This window comes from Equus asinus, chromosome 21 (assembly GCF_041296235.1).
Source record: "Equus asinus isolate D_3611 breed Donkey chromosome 21, EquAss-T2T_v2, whole genome shotgun sequence".
NCBI classification, from domain to species: domain Eukaryota; kingdom Metazoa; phylum Chordata; class Mammalia; order Perissodactyla; family Equidae; genus Equus; species Equus asinus.
In genome coordinates, this window is record NC_091810.1 from 78,244,748 (window position 1) to 78,265,994 (window position 21,247).

Sequence of the window (21,247 nt, forward strand, 5' to 3'; positions counted from 1 at the left end):
TGCAAGGATCTGGAATGACTTTCACAAGTAAACATCCAAGAAAGATGTTTAAGAGCAAAACTGCACATCCTTCTGAAGAACTGAGATGAGCATAAACAAGTAAGAGGGAAGGGGAGGGATACTTGGTAAGAGCTCAGGTAGAGAGTGGTGCCAGTTGCTGCCCCAACTTCAAGGACTTTTGAGACAGTGGAATTTAGACCAGGTCACAAGAAGAACCAGCACTGAATTCCCTTTCTCAAGGAAGTGATACAGAAATAAAAGGAGGAAATTCTGGCAAAAACAATCTCAGAAGGGCAAAGACTGAGCACTTTCCACTCCATGGCTCAGTGCACGCCACGTTGTCCCAGATGGTAGCTCTCAAAGGGAAATCTTCCAAGCCTCTAATCTGACTTTTGAATGGCAGCTCTGACTTCCCACGATATGAGCATTGGGGGCCATCACTCCAATTCTGGACAGTTAATAAATTAAAATCTCAAAGAGTTTCTAAAACTCAAGAATAAAGCACCAATAGAAAATAGACAAAATGCAATAGAATATGCAATAGAAAAATGAGCAGCATCATGCTTAATGATAAGATTATGGAGTTAATTAATTCAACAAGTCCTTGGCAAGCATCAACCAAGCTAACACTTTACTAAGTGCTGGATATACCATTGTGAGCAAAAATAGACAAGTTCTCAGATTTTATGAAGTTTACAGATGAGTGAGAGAGACAGGCATTAGTCACATAACTACACAAATAAGTCTGGAATTATGACTGTGGTAAATGCAACGAAGTAAACGTACATGATACACTGAGAGAATGTATTAGGGAGACCTGGTCTGGTCCGGACCATCAGCCTTGGTCATCCGTGACGAAGTGATGAATTGAGATCTGAAGAATAAATAGGAGTTAGTAGGGAAAACTGAAGAGGCATTGCCTTCCAGAAGGATTGTACCAATTTACACTCCCACCAGCAATTAAGTAGTTATTTTTCCCAAATCTTAACAAAACTGGGATAGTATCATTTATTTTTAAGAATTTTTGCCAGTTTAATAAGGAAATTGCATCTCATTGCTTTAAGATAGATTTATTTCATTACTGTTGTGAGTGAACACTTGCATGAATTAGTGTTCTCTCATTGTAAGCAACAGAAAACAATTCTGGGTGGGTTAAATCAAGAGGAATGCAAGGGAAGGACATTAGAGACCACAGAATTAATGGGAGGCTGTAGAACCAGGCTTAGGAATGAGGAAGACAAGGGCATTTCTGGAGATGAGGAAGCAGGCACCCCAGGAATGGATTCAGTGGAGAAGGGTATCTTTGGGTCCGGTCCACTCAGACACCATCATAAGAATGAAATGGAACCCAAACAGTTTTGATCTCTTTATTCTTCTCGTAAGATTCAAGTTCCAGGTGACCTAGCTTAGGCTGGATGGCTGCCCCTAGGCTAGGAGCTAGCAGAGCCCTGATTACAATCCAACTGAACCACGACTAGAGGGAAAGTGATAACTTCTCAAGGGAAATCAGAGCATTGTTCGGATGGGGAAATCCATCTAGGGCAGCCAACCCAACAAATGATTATGACAGCTTTTTTCTGCATTGACTGTTCATTTCTCCTTCTGTGAACTATCTATTCAGATTCTTTGCCCATTTTTCTCCTGCAGCGTTTTTCGTCGTTGTTTTGTTTTGCTGACTTACAAGAGATCTGCAAGTACATTTTAAAGCTGAACTCAGTAGGACTTTACAGAAACCCCTAAAGATCCCTCATTTTGTAATTCATGCAAGTTAAAGGCCCCCCTCTGCAGGTTTTGTTGTTTTTTATTGGCTGGTGACCTGTAATTAAAAAATATGTAAGACTGTTAAGGACCTGGCACTTTTTCTTCTCTCTCTCTCTGTGGTGGTTGTAACTGTAACACTAGCTGCCTTAACATAGAAACCTCAAAATCACGGGGGTTTAAGTGATGATTTTAAAACATGGCTCCAAAATTCTTTGACATCCTTCCCCTTGAAAAGTGGGATCATGTCCTGTGACCTTGATTCTGGGCTCTAAGACTGCTTAATCAATAACTTATGGCATAAGTGATATGGTGTCAGTTTCTGGGCCCAAACTTCAAAGAAGTGTCAGCTTCTACAATCTGTCTCATGGGACATTTGCTCTTGGAATCCAGACACCATGACATGAGAAAGGCAAGCAGTTGGTGGAGAGGCCAGAACAGAGAGGAACTGGGGGCTTCCTTTCCTCAGCCCCAGCTGAGCTCCTGGCTGAACGCAGCACTTACTTACCAACCATGTAAGTCACCCACCTTGAAAGAAGGTCTGCCAGCCCCCAGTGGCTCTGCCCCAGCTGCTGTCATGTGGAACAGGGGACAACTGTCCCTACAGAGCCCTATCCAAATTAAAGCTTTGTGAGTAAAATAAATGATTGCTGTTGTTTTAAACCTCTAAGTTTTGGAGTGGCTTGTTGCACAGCAATAGATAACAGATGGAGCATGACATACTAGAGATTTATTTCTCATTCATAATCCAGTACTAATGTGATGGTTAGCGAGCAGCCCTCTGCATGGTAATTTTGAGGCATCAAGGATATATGTGTCTTCCGTCTCTGACTCCACCCTCCCCTTATGGATTCAGTTACTCTATGGGGAAAGAGTAAGGGAGAAAGTAAGTGTGAAAGGAAAATTTACTTCTTAAGCTTTTCGGTCTGAAAATAACCCATCACCTTCACTTGCATTTCTATTGGCCAAAACTAGTCACATGCTTGCATACAGATGCAAAGGACTCTGGAAATTGTGGTTCTTAGCTTTTCAGTAAAGACTTCACACTGTGGAAGGTGGAGCACAGAACTTTGGTGGAACAACCAGCTGTCTGACACACTCACTTATCAAAGAAATTGAACTTTATTCTTCTTTGGAGAGCAAAGAAATAAGAGAACTAGTTGTTTCTGTTCAAAGGATCTCATTGTTCACCCTGTTTATTAGTCTCTTCTAGACGCTTATTTCTGGACAAAATATGTGAAAATATAGAAGCCTAGTTGTGCCTCATTGTTTTTAAAATAAACAGTAAAATCTATCTTTCTGGACTATGAATTTGTTTATGGGAAATTAAGGAATTTCCCAGTAAGGAATCAATTTCCAGGAATCTTAGAGGGAGATTACTCAGGAAAGAAAAACTAGTTTGGGTTATATATTTCAAAGCATGGCAGCTCTCAAAGTGAGAAACAGCAGGTCATAGAGAACAGGTCAGAGCAACAATAGTTTGAGACTTGGCTCTGCCACCCACGGCTGTGTGACCTTGCTGGCCCTCCCTGCACCTCTCTTACTTCAGGTGAAAAGGGAAGAGGTTGGACTAGATCATCTTGAAGTATTTTTTAAGTTCATCATCCGTAAGTCTGCGCACAAATATAAAAAATCTTCACTCCTGGAAAGATGGAAATAATGGCATGATGTATACTTCCGATTGCTAATTAGTGTTCTCCCCTATTAAATAATCCACTCCTCCAAAATTTAGAGTGGAAACCATGGATTTGTCCACCTCTGCATTGTGTTCCCTTAGCAACAAGAACCACAGAAACTGCTCTGAAGGTTAGTGACAATAAATGAAGAGACGTGTCTTAGAATTCTTTCCCAGGAATAGAAAATTACTCACAGCTTAGAATTCACGTGAGTCCACAATTTCAGCAGGAGAAATGTGCCTGTATTGTTTCCTCCTCACCCCTCAAGTTTTAACTTGAAGGGATCAGCTAAAAAGGTGAGAAGGTCCTAGCGTGTGTGGAGCAGGGGAGTTATGCAAGCAAGTTCCGCGTCTGCTCTCAAAGTTGTGATGAAGAAAAGGGCTCAGAGGCCCCGCTCTCAGTGAAATGCTGACCAGATAAACCCCATGTTTAAGTCATAGGAATAAACCTTTGACACTTGCATGTGTTTACCAAGTGTTCCATTTCTTTAGGAGAAATTGTATTGCATACATGGCCATAACTATTTTTTCCCATCCCTCCTGCAACTACTGTACAGAGAAATTTTGGTTTGGTCCCCAGAAACGGCAGCCTCTGCAAACTGGAAGAATGTGTATATGAATCTCCACAGAGAGTGTGTGTGCGTGCAAGTGTGTGTGAATACGTGTAACTCCGCCTCAGGGATCCCAGAGGATGGGTGATTAATCACAATAAATCTCAACTTCTTCAGCACTTTTGGGGAAAAGAGTGGGAGAGGAATACCACAGCCAATGTTTAATAACAATGAAGTCCAACACAAGGGATTTGGAATGGAAACAATATACAAGAAGCGGGTAGTTTTGTAGGACTTTTGGGGCAAAAGGTAAAATTATTCCTTAAAAGGTCTTTCCTGAATGAAATAAAAAAACTGAGATCTTTACACATATTTATTCAATAAGCTGTCTTACAGAAAAATTACCAGTTGTGTAATGTCAATTGCTGGTGCTCCTGTAACAAAGTCCATTGAAGTTTTCAATTTATTAATAGTCCTTCTTGGTCTTATTCCAACCTATTATTAGAGTATTAAAAGCTGGTAGAAACATAGAATTGCTATTTATGCTTTACACCAAAAGACTCAAAATTTATGCCTAAATACTGTAGTTAATTGTTCTTAAGTAGAGGAATCATACTCTTCTGAAAATCCTGACTTATTTATTTATTTTTTTTATGACGGAGACTGGTGGCTTCTCAGGTTGTCTAAAGTGGGGCTTTAGTTCAGGCAGCTCAAATAATGCCATCTCTTCTGGCTGAATGAAAGTTCAGGGCACAGCTTCTTCAGAGCAGGATGTCCACCTCTAAATCTATGAAAAACCTAGGATAAAGCTTTCATGAAACTTATCTGAACTCTTCTTACTACGTGCCTACCACAACAAGCTTCCCTCCAAATTCTACTTTACATGCCTCTTACGTAACTGCAAGCTCAGCGTGAAGCATGATCAGCTGTGCCGCCCATGTCAAGTATGACAGCCCTGTCCCGTGCTTCCTTAAGCAATGGTTAAAAGACATGCTTGTAGATGGCGAGATTACACTTCGTAGCTATTCAATACTTAAGTCTGAAATCTGAAATCTCCTTATTAATCTGAAACTGGAGCCTTGGAAAATTCAGTACCTGTGGTCACTGAATAAAAACACAGTCTGCCTGAGCTTAAACTCGTACATAATTGGAAAGTGACAAGAAAACTTAAACGAAATTTGCCTCAAGAGTGTATCATGTATCTGACTGAGGGATTTCCTCACAATCTCTTGAGGACCTCAGAATCATCCCATATCATTTAAATAGAACCAAATTATTGGCATTTTCATTTCAAAAATGAAAAACTTTGGAAAATGCACTATGATAGATAAGCCCACCTTTTTTTTGTGTGTGTGAGGAAAATCGGCCCTGAGCTAACATCCATTGCCAATCTTCCTCTTTTTGCTTGAGGAAGATTGTCGCTGAGCTAACATCTGCGCTGGTCTTCCTCTATTTTATGTGAGATGCTGCCACAGCATGGCCTGATGAGCAGTCCCAGGTCCACGCCCAGGATCTGAACTTGCGAACTCCAGGCCACCAAAGTGGAGCACATGAACCCAACTACTACACCACTCATCCAGAGATAAGTCCTCCTTTTTGTGAAAAGAAAATACATACATATTAAGGCATTCAGATTATGAGTTTAAACCTTTCTCAAAGCTTTTATTTAATTTCCAATTTGGAGAGATTTGGTCATCTGAGTTGGGCACTCAGTCAACGTATTAAATTATTTAAGATGTAACCAAGAAGAACCTGGTCAGATAAAGGAAAATCACATTCTTAACTAGCTTTTGGTGTGTGCTTTTTCAATAATTTTCAAATAACTTAGCAGCAGCTAGAGTTAACAATCCCCAACAAGCCCCATGCTGCACAAAGCACATGACACAGCCTCTTTGAGCAATACAGGGATGCTTCCTCCACGTTGATATTCCTCAGATAGAGATGTAAACGCTTCTAAAGTAACACATAGATACGGAGACCATATTGGTGGTTACCAGAGGAGAAGGGGGCGCGGGAGGGCAAAAGGGGTAAAAGGGCACATGGGTACGGGGGCAGATGGCAAGTAGACGTTTGGTGGTGAACACAACGTAGTCTATACAGAAGTTTAAATATAATGATGGATACCCAAAATTTATATAACGTTATAGACCAATGTGACCTCAATTAAACAAATAATAAAGTAACATTTGGGTGGGCACCGCCACCAGGAGCGTTGAAGGACTGGTCTGAGGCAGATGGGAACCAAGTGGGAGAACCATTGGAGGCAGGCAAAGACTCAGAGAGAATAGTGACAGGGGCCAGTGTAGGGACCTGCACACAGCTTCAAGAGGATTTTATATTCTGTTTGAGTTGGGTAATGCGAGCCTCAGTCATGTCTTAATTTTCTCTGCTATTGCCGTTCCACTCTCCTGCGAGCTCACACACAGACCCAAGCATACACACTGCAAAGTCTCTCTAGCAGATGTTGTCAGTGCCCTCTGCCCTCCTCTCAGCACTCAATTCTATATGCTGAAGGCTGTTCTGCCCTCTCCCTGGCTGAGCCGGAAGTGCCAGAGAGTTAATCCTTCTGTAAGCATCCTTCAGCCAGTGACACATAGGGATTTGGTGGATAAATAACTGAGACATGTTCTGCACTGTTTCCCAGCATTCCTCAGTAGGACTGGGCCCCAGTTGTTCATGGTGGTCACTTGCTTGATAACATTCCTTTCATTGGTGGCCTTAGCAGTGTTTTCTAGGATCACTTCTCAAATAAACTACTAGCACATGAATCTTTGTCTTGGGGGTCTGCATTTGAGTGGGAATGGGAGGGAAAATTAGGACAGTCTCCATGTCTAGCCCAGAGAAGACAGTGAAATGGTCTTTACTCAAATTGCAGAGACAAAAACATGAGAGATGGTGCTGCAACCATTTTCAGAAACACCATTTATCACCCATACCTTGCAGGTCAGGTTGCTTGGTTTTTTGTATATTACCCCATATTCACTTCCTGACTCATTTCCTGAGTTTCAGTCTTAGCTTCAACAATTAGTAGCTGCACAACTAAACTTGGGCACCCTCCTTGACTTTCTGTGCCTGTTTTCCTCATCCGTAAAAGATACCTACTTCTGACTAATTGTTGTTGTTGTTATTATTATTTCTCTGTTATTATCCAACAGAGTCTTTAGACAGTCCTCTGTGGCTGTCTTGGCCTTCTTGATTGTGATCTAGAAATTAAGGGAAAGCTTGTGAGCCTCGTCCTGGGCCAAGGGATAAAGGTATGATATTTGGCAGTGATAGCAACATCTATGAGGGAAAGTTCCCACAAACAAGGTAAATTTCCAGGTCAGTAGTCAGAGTCACAAAGTCCAGCTGCCCCTCCCTTGCCATCCTGAGAGAATTATGGTTTGGCTTGATTATTGGAGCTAGTGGGTTTCTTATGGAAGATGAAAGAAATTTCACTCCATCATAGGTTTTCTTTCCCATCCCTTTAAAGACAGAATACCATTCAGTCTTGAGAAGAGGATTTAGAAAAGTTCTGCTGAATCCTAATTACACCCTAGTGACCTATAAAAGTGAATTGACGCTGAGGAGTAAATCACACATGAGAGAATCTGGCTTAATGTCTCCAGCTTCTTAGTATTTATTTGACTCAATGAGGGAAAAGTCTTCCTCTAGTCTGACTTCACAACTGGTGCAAAATCTCAGAGTTTCAAAAAAGATATCTCTCTTTGACTGATTCAACACATACCCTAAGTAAGTAATGGTACCCATATACTCCTGCCATGATATGGTAAGCAGGGTCTGAAAACCAATTGCATAAAATGGGCATTGTTTGTATGTATGGTACACTTCTAAAACTAGCTTCGAGGGGGCTGGCGATTGGCTAGAATCCCTGCCACCAAGAATCACATCTGCCTCTTTCAACAATGACCCTGGGATGAGGAAAGTGTGCTTCGTTTTGAAGTGTGTTTTTAAAAATAATAATACTATATGAGAATATGAGAACTTGAATTACTTAATTTTAACCATTTTAGGTAAAAGCAATAATAATTTGAGAAGTTTCAATGTGTGCTTTTTTCTTTTTCTGTTCTAATGTTCTCCCAATCTCCCTTGCCTCAAAACCAAGGAACCCATAGAGAAGTCACCATTCTGAAGCCACCTGTCCCAGTGCTGCTCTGCTAAGTCTGTGAACCAAAACATGAAGTCCCATATACAGGACACTCAATGAAGGACATGAGACAGTGCCTTTCTTATTTACATTCCACTGGGGAAGAAACTGAGGTTAGTGACCTGACCAAAGCTGCAGTTGGTGATGGTCTAGCTGAGACTTGAAGTTATGCCCCAGATTCCAGAAAGATCCCCATTTCATGGGGACCATCTCTGTTTTGAACTTGTCATTTGCCAATTTGACACTCCATGTTATAAAAGCACACTCCAGGGCTAGAATGCCCGCATCTGGATTCCAGTTGTACCACTTACAAGTTTAATTTTCTTTAGATTTTTAAAATTTTCTGTACTTAGTATGACAGTAAATAGTAAATTTTTAAAAACAAACCCTCTTGGTTCCCCTGAAGGGAGACAGTGCTCCCTCTGTCTTCCCAGCCATTGCAGCTGCTGTTCCATTTGTCTGGGACCCTCTTTTCCCTACTTCTATGCCTATTTCACTCTAGATTTCAGTTTGGACTTAATTTTCTCCAGGAAGCTTTGGGCCTTCCATGGTTGAGTTAGGATCCCGTCTTCTGAGTTCCCATGGCAGCGCTTACCCCATCCAGCAATTACCACCCCGCTCCTGCTTCCATGTCTGCCTCCCCAGTGAAACCGCGAGCTAACAGCCAGACTTAGTTTTGTATCCCAAGGACCTAATAGTAGCACATTCTAGGTGCTCAACTATTTGTGAAACGAATAGATGGATAGATAAAGGAATGGACAGTCAGTGAGAAAAAGTAGACCAAAGAATCAAGGATATTCTCTTCTGGACCCTGAATTCCGAGCGGGGGTCCCCAGTGGCGCTTGACTTCAATCATGGGGTGCACCGTGACTGGTCTCGGTTCCCAGGCATGAAGGATAAGTTCCCACCACCCAAAGACTCTTGGGCTCCCTTGCTAGTCCCTGCCTTCTGCAAGAAGACCCCAGAACACAGACAAAGCCGCCAAGCGACCGCAGTTCCAAGAGTAGGAGGAGAGCTGCAATCTTCCGTGCGCCTCGGATCGCGCGCCCTGCCTGTCTGCTGGGCGCAGAGAGGGCGCGCACCATGAACGCCCGGATTTTCGCGCCCTCAGTATCCTCCGAGGGTCTGGAGCTGGGGATAGAGGTTCCACGTAGCGGAGAAGCCGGCGGGGCGGTTACAGCCCCCGTAATCCCCCAACTCCAGCTTCCGTCACCTCCCTATGGCTGCGCCCCGCTCCTGGGGGACGTGCTCTGGGCCCGGGGCCGCCGGGGCGGGGAAGGATCGGGCCCTGGGCGGGGAGAAGTATTTATATAGCGGCAAGAAGGGGCGAGGGAGCTGCCGCCCTCCCGCCCGCAGGACACCGGGAGACGAGGGGTTGCCCGCGCTGCCTCCGGTCCCTTCCGCGGTTCCCGAGGTCACCACGGGCTCCCCGCGGTCCGCGGCACTTGGCGCTGCGCCCGGGGGGTGCGCTCTATCCGCTCAGTGCGCGCCGCGAGGAAACCCGCCCAGGGTTTGGAAAGTGTAGGGCTGGGGACCGCGTGGAAGTTTCCCCGAGGTAAGTCCTGGGACCGAAGTCCGCTGGGACGGCAAGAGCCAGAACTAGGTTTGCAAGTGGACAGTAGTTGCATGGCAGGGACGAGCCAGATAGAGGGGCTGCGTGAAGACTGCGGCGAAGGAAAGAATTGAATTTCAGAAGCTCAAAATCGCCTCCCTCTGTTTTTCACCTCCTGCGGTCTGAGTTAGCTGCCCTCACCCCGTCTTTCTCTTGGTTTCCTGCATCCCTTTGTCGGAGAACACTCTGTTGCCACTCTCTGCTCCGGGCTCGGTGTCCCCCACCGCACACCCGAGTGCCTCGAAGGCTGAGAGGTGCCTGACTCACCACTGCGTCCCCATGCCCAGCCCAGGGCCTGGCATGTGGTAGGCACCCGGGACTACGCTGGAACGGATGAATGAGGTTAACTAGCCTGGGGCAGGAAAAGTCACTCCCAGCCTGTGCTTGTGCTTCTGCACCTCGCCCAAATCTGTTAAAGATGGGTAGAGGTTTATTGTTGTCTGAGGGGAGGGGAGAAGACAGAAAAAAAGGCGCCCTTTTATAAATGTCCAGTGACATTCTGCAATGAGTGGAACCCTAACTACCTGGCTGAGTGTCAGCTGTGCAAATGATTTTGATGAGGGGAGGAGGCAGGCTGAAGAGGGAAAGGCATTGGAACTAGGAAGTGAGTTCTTTTCTTCTGTATCCCTTTGTGATAGAGATTTCTCACTTCTCTTTGTAGAAGTCTATCTACGGAGATATTTAGAGATGATCTTTGCCAGTGGGGGAAGCAGTTTTGAGAGGGGAGAAGGGTGGTGGCATTGATTAGGACCGTCTGAGATGTGGGTGAAAGTCACAAGGGGAGACAGCAAGGATATCAGAAGTCTGGAGAATTTCTGTGGTTACAGAGTCAGCAGTCATGTTGCTTTTTAAAATAAAGATCTATTTGATGAGTAGTATTTTCAATATAAAATTTTCAAGTATTCCATTTTGAAGTTACAATGCTAAACTTAGTGTTTAGTGTCTCAATAAAGGGGATCACCAACATAAAAATCCTGAAGAATCTAAATAAAGTGTTTTAAAATACATGGCCTTAATTTCCTCCCTCCTCCTCATTTTATTCCAAAACATTAGAAGTGCAGAGGAGAACTTGAAAAGAAAGTTTGTCTTCCACCCAAAAGTACTTGTGTTTCGGACTATGTGCCATGTGAAATTAAATTTTGTGATGTACGTGAAAGACCTTAAGCACTCATTGGAGAATCATCTTTAGTTTTTTTTTTGGTAGCAAAAACCTATTAATTTTACCAAATCTTCTCGTGAAACAATTCTCAAAAAAGACCCTTTTTAAATATATTTTCAATTTCCACTTTTCCCATTTCCTTCAGATAGTCGGAATTTCAGAAAAGTTTGAATAGTTGGGATATTTGTAAAGAAAAGAATTATTTATTTGCACAGACAGCACAATTAAGTCACCAAATGAAGGTCAGGTTACAAGAATTGTGAATAAAAGTTGGTGCATTATTTACTCATCTATGTACACAGTACGCTACATCGTCTCGCTAATATAATGGTCTTAAACATGACTGAAAAAACTCTTTCCTGTCAGTAAATATCTCCTGCCCCTGGAATTTCTCAAAAAATATGTGATTGCTAGCTATACACTCTGCAAATAAATAAAAGTGGTCCAGACTAAGGAGTACGTGCTTATAACCAAAGATCGCTCCCTCTACAGTCCCCAGAAAGTAGAATGAAGATTCGATTTGCTATGTTTCTACTTTTATAAGGATCGTGAATATAAGACTTTTCCAGGGTGATCAAATGTTGGCCAGAATCTTTCTTCTCCTTTCCTGACCTTGTTGTTGTTGTTGTTGATAAAGTAGGACGTGGTTTAGCTTTGCTCTGAAACAGGTCTAAGTTCAAGTTACAAACTAGCTTGCATATTCACTTAACCTGAGTCTTTTCTCGCCTATCACGTGGAACAACGATACTATCTACCTCACAAAGTGTGAGAAAAAATAGGAAGATCCTTATAAAATGCCGGGCATAATTGCTCAATAAATGAGGGTGATGGGGATGGTGGTGGTAAATTGTAAGGATCAAGGCAAACGGAAGTGTTCCCAATAATTCAGTTAATGTTGAACCCAATTTTATTCCGTTTTGACCTCCCTGAAATACCTTGTTTCCATGGAGTGTAACACATGATTCACAGAAATGCATAAGCTGCCAAATATTGTAATCTCCCTTTTGCCCTGGAAGTGTTCCAGTTTGTAGAGATCATTTAAGGAAAGGCCTGTCACTCAGACATGCTGGCTGAGACGTTGGGAGTGTGGCCATTCCGATTTCACTACGGATTTCTTCCTATCTTATGCTTGACAGCGGGCAGCGGGGGGGGGGCTCTTTTCCCAGAGAAGACAATTTCTTCCCGCAGGTGGAAGGCTTTGAAAAGTGCACTCAGTATTTAAGTGTCTTCGAAGAATGATAATAAAATCTTTCTACTTTCAGCAGAAAGGTATTATATTTACATTTTCAGAATTTTAAAATAAAGGCCCAAAAATCAAGTTCTTCATGGGAATGGAGAGTTAAAAAGGCATAGGGGATCCTTCAGAAAAGGGTGACTAATTAAAGGTCAAACTTTTTTTTTTTTTGAGGAAGATTAGCCCTGAGCTAACTACTGCCAACCCTCCTCTTTTTGCTGAGGAAGACTGGCCCTGAGCGAACATCCATGCCCATCTTCCTCCATTTTATATGTGGGACACCTACCACAGCATGGCTTTTTGCCAAGCGGTGCCATGTCCACACCGGGGATCCGGGCTGGCGAACCCCTGACCGCGAGAAGTGGAATATGCGCATTTAACCACTGCGCCACCAGGCTGGCCCTAAAGGCCAAACTTTTTAAGTGAAGAAATAATATAGAGATTTGGTCTCACTCCCTCTCCTGGTTCCTTACCCTCCTTTCAGGCTTGTCTTTTCTTAGGGTGACCCCAAGGCGCTGGCAGGGGACTTTGGAAGGGATTGCCATGAATGAAATGGATACTGTTTAGTTAACATAAACCATGTGCAGAGGAAAAGATCTCTTGTGTCTCTCACAAGTTCCCACATGGTACCTGGCGCTTAGTAGGTACTCAATAAATATCTGATAAATGAATGACTCAAAACCTCAGAAGTCTGGCTGAGGTCTTCTTCTCATGTAAATCTGGAGTAGTTACACTTAGAAGACCCACAAACATGCAAAATCTCAGGCAAATAAAGGAGGCGGTGTCACCTCTGCTTGGGTCTGGGCTTCTGACCTTCCCTTTTGCTGCAGCAGAAACAGCTGTCTACCTTTACTGACACTAAATCTTACCTTATGAGCTGTCCTGATTGACTGGGATAACCCTAAAAGCTAATACTTTTTATGGTTCCAAATAACAAGTCTAAGGAAATTCACTGATTTAGTTTTGCCATGAATAGAGTTTTCCCCCAAGTGCTCAAATGGTAGAGGGGAGGGAAGAAAAATGGAGCATACGAACTTAATCTTACGAATATAAACCTCAACATTCCCCCAAACCGCAAAGACGTAATAAATAGACGTTTAACCATTCTTTAGCCATTTACAATTAAGAATTGGGTACTGATTTGACTCTAAAATGTTTCTGTAACACTCTAAGTACTGTATCCCAGGAAAGATTTTGCCAGAGTTAGTTGGCAAAGGCGTTTGTGTTGGCTTGAAAAAACATAAGCTAATCACTTATTGACTCCTTTAAAAACAACTTGATTAATGTTTGGCGAGAAATTCTGACTGCAAGTCTCCATTACATGAGTCCAAATACAATAGAACTTTGAAGATCATGAGCAAGTTATAGTCACATTTGGCTACTATTGTTTGGTGGAAAAACTCCCAGAGGGTGTCAGATGGTCCGTGTGCCATCTTTCGGTACCCCTGCCTCACTGTAGGCCAGCTTCGGTAGTTAACTCTATAATCACATTTGCTTCCACATTTCTCTGGGACGGTTAGAATCTGTAATCCTAAAAAGATGATGTTGTACATTGTAGCAGACTTCCCTAATGTCCAGGCTTTTCTCTTCTCTGCGGGCCAGCAGATGATGTCAGAGCCCTGCCCACATTCCCTCTGTGTGCACTGTTTCAGTGCGTGCTGGAGACTTCTTCCTTCAAGTGCCTGTGAAGGCATGAGGGCTTTCTCTGGTCTTGGGAGCATGCCTGACTTAAGTGGAGGAGGCCAGAAAGGCCTGGGAGTTACCACTCCTGGGAACAACTCTCACCCAAGACTAGATGAAAGTTGGTGAATAAATATCCCAGCTTTCTCACACCTTGGGGGAAGCAATGCTTGAGGTATGATGTATCCATTCTTCCAGAGGGGCCCAAGCCAACGAGCTCCAGCTGCCCAGAAGGGTAACCTGCCTGCTCCTTAACAATCCTGCATTGGCTTCCTTCGCTTCCCTGTCTCACTTCCCTGCTCCCCGACAGCGCTTCCTCCTAAATAAACTGTTTACACAAATTCTTGTCCAGAGTGCTTTTGGGGAAACTCAGTCTCTCATAAGCTTGTTAGCTATTTCAGTAAATGCCGTGTTTTAGCTATAAGTATACCGTAGATTCTGTCCTAGCCAAAAATTGAATCAGAATGGAATTCTTGCTTTCTACACCGAAGAACAGAATTTTGTCCCTACCCAGTGCTGTTTCACTTGTGTCTGGGTCGGTTAGTTTGTTGGTCATGACCTGATCCTGAACTCCCATCATCTCTTTGAGAACTATGTCATGGAGACAGGGAGGGAGATATCAGTGAGGACTCAGGGTGACCTCATCATTAGAGAAAGAGCACATTTCTCTGGTTATGAGAGTGGCTCAAAAACATGCTCTGTAAAGATGGAACTGGCCTCTCAATATTCTGTTGGGTGTTCCTATCCCCTCCACAGGCTTGGTCACCATTTACTTACTGTATTAGGGTTCTCCGGAAATAGAATCAATAGGATATATAGAGGTATATGTAAGAGGAGATTTGTTATAGGAATTGGCTCACATGATTATGGAAGCCAAGAAGTCCTATGATCTGCCATTTGCAAGCCAGAGAACTAGGGAAGCCGGTGGTATAGTTCAGTCTGAGTCTGAAGGCCTGAGATCCAAGAGCACTGATGTTTGAGGACAGGAGAAGGTGGACGTCCCAGCTCAAGTTAAAAGAGCAAATTCACCCTTCCTCTGCCTTTTTGTTCCACTCTGTCCCTCAATGGATTGGATGGTACCCACTTGCGTTGGTGAAAATGATCTTCTTTACTCATTCTATCAATTCAAATACTAATCTCTTCCAGAAACACCCTCACAGGCACACTCAGAAATAATGTTTTAGCATCCCTTATCTCAGTTAAGTTGACGTATAAAATTAACCATCACATTTACCAGTTACTTCATAACCACCCCGCCCCCAAGCCAGACCTTTCCTCAGAATTCCAGATCCAGATATCTAACTGCCCACCAGGCACTTGAACATCTTTCACCACAAACCCAAGAAATCCCACATGCTACTCGTTATCTTCTCCACAAACCCTCCCCTCTTGCTGTAAATGGCACAACCCAATGGCCCCACCAGAAAACTCTGAAGTAGCCTTGAAGCCCTGTCTTTCTCCCTAGCCCTCATCAACAACCCACCTAATGACTTTTTAAGTCCTACGATTTAATTTCCTAATGATCTCTGTAAACTTCTCTCCATTCTCCCCATCATCTCTGCTCCTAGTTCCCAAACGCCATTCTCTCTTTCACCCAGAAAACAACTGCCTCCTAGTCCACTCCCTGCCTCTGGTCTTGCTCCTCTTCCAGCATTCTCCTTATTTCAGCCTCATTGAGCTTCCTAAAACTGTCTCCTCATACTTTCCTCTGCTTAAAATGCTCTAATGCCTTAGATAAAATCCAAAATCCTTATCGTGGTTGAAAATCCTCCCACTATCAACCTTTATCTACCTGTCCTTCCTTATGCCTTCCTCTTTCTTTGCCATCACTCTCAATCCTTCGGTTCCTTAATGAGAGCTTGCTATCTCCCAGCTTCTGCCATTTGCATTTGGCATTTCCGCTACCTAGAAGAGTATGATAGTTCTGTTGGATTCAGCAAGATAAACACTATGCTTGACTTGATCCTGTGATGTTTTGAGATGGTAAAGGCAACATTCTAGAAGGTGTAAGTTAAAAGGACACTTTTATAAAGGGGCTTTGGGTGGAACCCAGAGGGAGGAAAGTGTCATTTAGCTAAAAGCATCCTGCTTTTCTGATGTCCTTTCAAACCTTGCATGGAGTGGGTTTTTGGAAATATGTGATATAATAACATATAATGGTGTCTAATTCCCTCATACAGTTTCTTCCAAACAATACTTCTCCTTAAGCTTCAACATCTGCATTCCCTGGACTAATGCCACGAATCCAGTTTCCACACTGAGGAGCTTTTTCCAAGAGTTTTGCCTTAATAAATTGTTCTCAACTGCAGTTCCTTCTCGGTTTTCCCCCTTCTCCATGATTACTGTAATCGTCCTGAAATAGCACCATTAAGCATCTAATGATTGGGCCTCCAGGGACCTGTCATGACAATGCTCACAAACCCTGGTACACATTTGTAGGGGATTTAACTGGGTGGAGGCACTAAACGCATCAACAGACGCGTACTGGTCAATGAATAAGGCAAAGAATTTTTAGATTTTTGTAGTGGGGAGCAAGTTAAGTACATAATTGGTGGAGAAATGAGGATAATAGCACCTCCAGGAGCTGTCTGCACACTTTAAAGACTTTTAGGTATTATTAGCTCAGTTACTACTTTGGCGCACTTACTTAAGTCTATGGCAATCCAATTTTCTAGTTGACTGGGCCATGGGTACCCCGCCCCACTTTGGCACACAAAATTTGGAACCCCCCCTTTGTTTCTACATATCCCAACAATTTGGGCACACACAGTCATTTGTAATTAATAGTCATTACACTAAGAAAAATAGGCAAATTGGTGGTTGATAGTGTTGTCTATGTTAGAGACCTACCTCATAAATCCATAAATGTGTATGCCTAGATGCAGAATACTTTAGATAGTTGCCTGCTTTCTCCCTTAAACCTGAAGGATCTTTGAATACTCCAATTCAGAGAGTTTTCTACGTTAATTAACTCTGCATTTATTAAGCACTTTATATACATTATCACATTTAATCCTAATGACAACCCTGTGGGGAAAGTAATGTCATTATCCCCCTTCCACAGATGAGGGTTGAGGTTTCAAGGTGCATCAATTGTTCAAAACCACAGCGGACCAGTGAGGGGACTTGAATTCAGGGTGTGGTAAAACCCAGGCCTTGACACTGCTACTTGTCCATTCTACCTGGCAGGCTGGGAAATGTGTGCTTCAAAAGCCTAGAAGCTTCCAATGCTGATGCTCAACTTAGATCCCTGTATGGTCAGAATAATAGTTCAGAAATCATATTTTTCACGGTAAGAGGATATTTTGACTCATATTTTTTAGGAGAGAGAAGAAGGGAGAATGCTGAACTCAACATGAACATCAAGTCCCAAAATGGTGATGTTTGAGGAGCTACAAAACTCTGTAGCTGGAATCTCTGTCATTGAAATTAACTTCAGTTAATATTTCCAACAGTCTATTCTCATTTTGCTGTTTGACTTTTTATAGAATCCTAGAATTTCAGAGCAAAAATAGGTCTTAAAAATCATACTAAGTATTTTTTGTAAACAAAAATGATTGGTTTGTCCCCCATCCTTCCCCACAATTAAAATCCTTTAATGACTTCCCACTGATCTTGGGATAAAGAGAGAAATCATTAACAGGTTCTGCAAAGCCTTGCATGGCCTGGTCACTTCTATTCTAGCCTATCCAGTGCCATGCTCCCCTTCATGCCATGTTCTATTCATACTGGACTTCCTTTGGTTCCTGACCATTCTGTTCTCCTTCCTGCCACAGGACCTTTACACGAACTCTCCTCCCTCCTGGAATACCACACTTTTCCTGGCCTGGTTAACTCTCACCCTTCCTCCGGATACTAGCTCAAACCGCAGTTCCTTAAGGAAGCCTTTCCTGACTCTCCAAGTTAATCAGTTCTCTTTATTATATGTCATCACCGTATATAATAATTCGACAAATACTTAATAAGCACTTCTTTATGTACAAGCCCTATTTTAGGTGCTGGAAAACAAGATAGACAAAGTCCCAACTCCAAGAAGGATACGAACAATAGAAAAATCAGGAAATAACTTCCAGATGGTGTTAAATGCTAGGGAAAAAACAGCCTTTTTTAAAGGGTTAATGACTGACGGTAATGGAGTGGGAGGTTATTTTGGATGGAGTGGCCAGGAGGGCCTCTCTGAGGAGGTGACATTTGAGCAGAGACCTGAGTGAACATGGGAGTGAAACATGAGGCTACCTGGAGGGAAAGGTCATTTCCAGGCAGGAACAGCTCTCGCATGTTCAGAGTAAAGCAAGGAGCAGTGTGGCTGGAGGGGAGAGAATGAGAGGGAAAGTAAAGAGGATGCGATCAGAGACCATGGGGCGTGGCCCACATCAAGTAGAGCCTTATGGGCCATGCATACAGTATTGGAATTTCATTTAAGTCTGATGGAAAGTCATTGAAGATTTTGAATATGAGGATATTGATCTAATTTATGGTCTTCAAAGAATACAGTCATCCCTTGGTACCCGTGGGGACCCAGGCTGCTCAAATCCCTTATAGAAAATGGCATAGTATTTGCATATAACCTACACACATCCTCCTGTATACTTTAAATCATCTCTAGATTACTTATAATACCTAATACAGTATAAATTCTATGTAAATAGTTGTTATACTGTATTGTTTAGGGAATAATGACAAGAAAAAAGTTTGTACATGTTCAGTACAGACGCAACCTTGGTAGGCCTTTCGATCAGCAGTTGGTTGAATCTGCAGATGTGGAACCCGCAGATATGGAGGACAGACTGTACATTAAGAAGGGTAGGGAGGGCTGGCCCTGTGGCCAAGTGGTTAAGTCCATGTGCTCCACTGGCCCGGGGTTCATTGGTTTGGATCCTAGGCACAGACCTACACACCGCACATCAAGCCACACTGTGGCGGCATCCCTCATGGAAGAACTAGAACGACCTACAACTAGGCTATACAACTATGTGCTGCAGCTTTGGGGAGGGGAAAAAAAGAAGGGCAGGAGTCAAAGCAGGGAGATCTGTTGGTGCAGTGACCCAGGCAAGAAGCACTGGTGGCATGGAAGTGGGTGGGAGGTGGTGAGCAGTGGTTAGATTTGGAATATATGTTGAAGGTACTGTTGACAAGACATACTCATGGATGGGCTGTGCAGTCTTTGAGAAAACTCTACAGCAAGAAACACAGTTGTAACATTACACTTGTTGATGTAATTCTTTCAAAATTACCTTGCTCTCTCAGTGGACTGTAAGATCCATGAGGACAAAGACCATGTCTGGTTTCACTTTTCATTGCCTACCCCCTGCCATACACAGTGCCTAGCATAAATAAATCAAAGGATAAATAAATAACCTAAACCAACTTATTCTACAGATGAGGAAAATGAGTCTCAGAGTTTAAGTTAAAGGACTGACCTAAGGCCTATCAGCTCAGTCTAGAGTCCACATCTCCACACTCCTCATTCAGGCTTCTTTTCCTCTTGCAGTGGAACCCATTCCAAACACTATCCTCTTTTATTTGGGGGAGGAAGGGATTACCAAAATGTACTCCAAATATTCCTAGTGGGTGACCCATCTGTTTAGCCAGGCACCCACAGATGCCAGCCAGCATTATTCCAATCACCTCTGAGGCTCTATTGGGGCACCTTGAGTCTGTGACATTTCTTCTTTCCTTCTTCAATCTTCTTTTCTTCTCCGGTAAAATCACTGAGCTTAGATCACTTGGTGAGTGGTGTGCCTAGGACCCCAAGGAGACTTGTGTTCTGTTCTGAAGGACACTACAGCTTTAGACAAGAGCAGCTGGTGTGCTTAATCTTCATACAAAAAGTTAACCATTCAAAACTGTTCACCCCCAAGGGCATTTTGAGAAAAAAATTAGTTGAGGCAAGCTGTGATTAAGCGGGGGAAGAAAGAATAGAATGCAATTAAGAGTTTCCTCAGTTCTCTTGGAAGGGAAAAGCTGCCTGAAATGTAACTTTCTCAAGAAATGATCACATCCTTGGCCCTCTGCCTTTCTAATTAAATTCCTGATATGTATATATGGATATTTCATTTAATGAACAGCTGGTAAAATTGGATCCTGGCTCTGTGGAGATTTACCACAGCGCTTCAATGTTTCCGTGTGATTGAATGCTAATATTTAACCCTGGAATACAAGAAGAGGAAATTAGTCTAACCTAGCTGCTCATCATCTGGGGCCTTTTAGGCTGTACCCTCCCTGGTCTGCATAGTAATTGGTTCTGTTCTTTCCCATCAAGTTATTTCCACCGTGACCTTTCCTCTTGTCATTGCCCCTTCTTAGAAGCAGCACCCAGTGTGTTTTATGCCTTTCAGAGCTCTTTCTCATGCCCCGAGACCCAGTCTCCACTGTCCTGAAGTTTCTAGTCTAGTGAGGGGACAGACGTTAATGAGATAAACACTCAAATGAACGTTTAAACACAGATTTGAGACGTGCTATGAAGAAAAATAATAAGGCGCCTTGAGAGAAAAATCACAAAGCAGATCTAATTTATGAGGACCGGAGAGGCCCTCCCTGAGGAAGTAGCATTGCAATGAAGACCCGGAGGATGAGGACTGAGCAGCAGCAAAGGTAGAGGGGCAAGAACTTGGCCAGAGAGGGTGGCAGTGGTCAGATGGGCACAGGGCAGGGCTTCTCTAACTCTGATGTCCACACAAACCAGCTGGGGATCTTATTCACTGCAGACCGATTCACTAGGGTGGGGATTCTGCGTTTCCAACAGGCTCCCAGTGGTGCTGATGCTGCTGAGCTAAGAACCACATTCTGAGCAGCATCAGTATAGGCAAGGGCTGGCAAAGGTCTTCTGTAGAGAGCCAGATAATAAACATTTAGATTCTGTGGGTCACATTGTCTCTGTGGCAACTGTCCCACTATGCCATTGGGATGTGAAAGCAGCCAGGGATAGCATGTAAATGTATGTGTGTGACTGTGTTCCAATAAAACTTTATTTAACAAAACAGAGTCGGATTTAGCTCACAGGTGGTCGTTTGCTGACCCCTGCTGTAGGATCAGGTGGCATCAGTTCTCAATCTTGGCTGTATAGTAGAATCACCTGGATTTCAAAAATGCTCACCAGGTCCCTGTTCCAAATCAATAAAGTCAGGATCTCTGGGGATGGGGCCGAGGCATTGGTAGAGTTTGAAACTCCCCAGCTGATGCTAAGGTGCAGCCTGGGCTGAGACCCACCATGGGCCTTAATCTCATTTGATAGTCCCCTAATCTCTCAGCCCTAGGAGACTCCACTTTACTTTGATTCTGAGACACCATCAATTGCCCAATAGTTTTCAAGGAAGGGGAAAAAAACAGCAGGAAATGTACAAATCTATAGTAACACCCACCTGATTTCATGAATGTTAAAAAGGAGGGGTAAATGTGTACTTCAAATGCAGGAAATATGGTATTTTCATC

General features: G+C 43.2%; 1 protein-coding gene across 3 annotated transcripts in view; it reads left to right on the top strand.

Annotated features, from left to right (window-relative positions):
• Positions 1–9,441: 9,441 nt before the first annotated feature.
• COL6A6 (collagen type VI alpha 6 chain) overlaps positions 9,442–21,247 on the top strand; it is a 163,790-nt gene continuing 151,984 nt past the window's right edge. For 2 of the 3 annotated variants that reach the window (XM_044754109.2, XM_070493145.1), the window contains exon 1: positions 9,554–9,686. The gene's annotated coding sequence lies outside the window, so the exon portion shown is untranslated. Of the gene's footprint in view, positions 9,687–21,247 lie in introns of all 3 variants that reach the window. The other variant, XM_014859452.3, reaches the window with a different exon arrangement.